This window comes from Arachis hypogaea, chromosome 15, assembly GCF_003086295.3.
Source record: "Arachis hypogaea cultivar Tifrunner chromosome 15, arahy.Tifrunner.gnm2.J5K5, whole genome shotgun sequence".
NCBI lineage: Eukaryota > Viridiplantae > Streptophyta > Magnoliopsida > Fabales > Fabaceae > Arachis > Arachis hypogaea.
The window spans coordinates 155,796,715-155,799,116 of record NC_092050.1 but is presented as its reverse complement, the minus strand read 5'-3'; the positions used below and the strand labels follow the sequence as shown (position 1 = coordinate 155,799,116).

The window sequence follows — 2,402 nt, the reverse complement described above, 5'->3', positions numbered from 1 at the left end:
CAAGCAAATCTTATCGTTGTAACAAGATCAATAAATATACATGGTTTGAGATTTATAAAATGATAACAATTAATATTTTGTTAGTCAATGATAAACTATTAATAACTTTTATTCATGTTTAATTGGTTTAAAATTTGACAATTGATCAAAGTGAAGTAGATAAAATATCAAAGAGCCAAATGTAACTGCACCATAATTAAGAATTGGAAATGAAAATTAACAGGGTATTCTCTTCTAAATTAAAGCTCAGGTAACAGCCATGAACCCCCCATTGTCCTTTCTCAAAAGTTTCTCAATTTATTTCACAATGAAAATGAATAAGTCTATGTACAAATCACAAATAACAGCATGTTTCTACCCTAATGACCTTTCCTTGGATCTAGTATACATCTATTCATTTCTATATATACATTATATAATACATGAGAGAGAGAAAGGGTTGGTTAGCTATGGCTCTACAAGTGCCAGAGTCTGCCACCATTGGAACCTAGCAACCAGCAAGCCAGCAACCCAATTCATGGAACTGAACTGTTTATACAAGTTGTACAATTCTTTTCCATCCAATCGGTACCCAGTGACCACCCTCGTATTTTCATGCAGCATTAAATTGGCCACCCTGAGAAACCTGGCTCTCTTTGTCATCATCGGAGGCACCAAGCGAACTGTCCCTCAAGGAATTTACAGATGAATGATGTGAGAGATTATCTTTATCTGGCCTGCCAGAAGCAGCATGTGTTAAACCTTCTCAAGTGCCAGACCTCTTGCACTGATAAACATCCAAATTTAGTTTGTCTGAGATCTTCAATGGGGACTTATGTTTAATTGGTTTTTTTCGTCCTTGAACAAATTCAAAAGCGCAAATAAGCCCATCTGTCCAAAGGTTATTTCCAGGGTTGGATTCTCCAGTATTATAGGTGCTATTGCTTTCTGATTTTTGGTGTTTTACTGAGGAACGTGGTTGGTCTTTCATGTAACTCATTTTCTCAGCTCTTCATGAAGCTAATGTAGCGAAATTACATTAGACCTTTACTTGAAAACCACTCTTGTATGAGCAAACTTCTACACAAAACATGCTGTTTGAAAAGTTTTTGATAACCATGGGTTCAACAACCAACAGCAACCCCACTGATTATTTACAAATCAATGCTGCAATCCTTAAACTGAAGGGAAAGGTGTTAGTTTTAAATATAGTACAGTCGGATATTCTAAAATCAAAGAAAGATTGAGCAATTAGCTATCTTAGGGAACTATCAAACAGAATTTATCGGCGAAAGCACAAGAATAAGCAGAACTTCAAGGCTCCAGCTTAGATAATAGTACATTAGATTAGGTTAGGTGTATACTTTTTAAGTTAGATTCTAGCATATCAAACTACATTATCTCTGTTGATACTGCATAGTGTATTTATTGATCAGAATTCAAATCACCTCTTAATTAAACCAGAAAGGCATAACCATAACCATTTATTTTAACTAGTAATGCTATTGCTTGAACAATGAATCAATCAACCTATCCATCCAACAACTGTTTCTCGTTCGTTCCTCTTAAGTCGCACCAATTCAGATCATGCTTCAAAAAATAGAAACAAAACAACAAATTGGCAACTAGAAGACAAGGAATTAACAATCTAATTAACAATAAAGAAAAACGAAAACAAAAAATTACATATAAAAAATATTAAAAAAAATAAGAAAGAGAAACGGAACGTACCAAACAGGTAGATGAAAGTGCGAAGTGGCTCCGAATCCTGGAAGGAAAGTGAGCTTAAGATTGAGCCGGTGAGCAAAGAGATGAGAGCTCGAGCTTCAGTAAGAAAAGGCAGAGGAACGAGACGTTAGGGCTAGATTTTTTTAATTTTCGAGTTACCTTGATAGATTAGGGAGAGATTAGGCTTGGATTTGGGCTTGGGGAAGGATAAGGGATTAGAGTTAGAATTTTTTTTAGAAATTTAATTGTATTTTTAAATTATTAGGGACTTAAATGTCTGTAAAATAAAAAATTAAGAATATATTTATTTTTTATCAAAAAATTTAAATATAATTCGGTTTATATTGTGTAAATCGATCGGAACAAATCGGATCTAATAATTATAATACCAACAATTAGGTTTATTATTTTTGCTATAATAAATCGATTTTATTCTAATTTAATAAAAAATAGTTTATTAACCGGTTTAATAAGGATGTCCAATCATATTATGGCACGTATACACATCTTTAAAAAAAGATATTTTTTATATCTTTATGTAAGTGGCCTCCTTTTAAAAAATCAAACAAAATTGTTGAAAGAAAAATCTTAACTAAAAGTTCAAGTCAAAGTTTAGATAGAAAAGATGACTATTTTTTTATTTTAAAAGAGATATTTTATGAAAATACTTTTATATAAAATAATATTATAAATCG

General features: G+C 32.1%; 1 long non-coding RNA gene across 1 annotated transcript; it reads right to left on the bottom strand.

Moving 5' to 3' along the window:
• Positions 1–271: 271 nt before the first annotated feature.
• LOC112751628 (uncharacterized) lies at positions 272–1,888 on the bottom strand. Its single transcript, XR_003176439.3, has 2 exons — positions 1,711–1,888; positions 272–1,569 (listed from the first exon to the last, which is right to left on the bottom strand). It is a non-coding gene; the product is annotated as an uncharacterized lncRNA (long non-coding RNA).
• Positions 1,889–2,402: the final 514 nt, after the last annotated feature.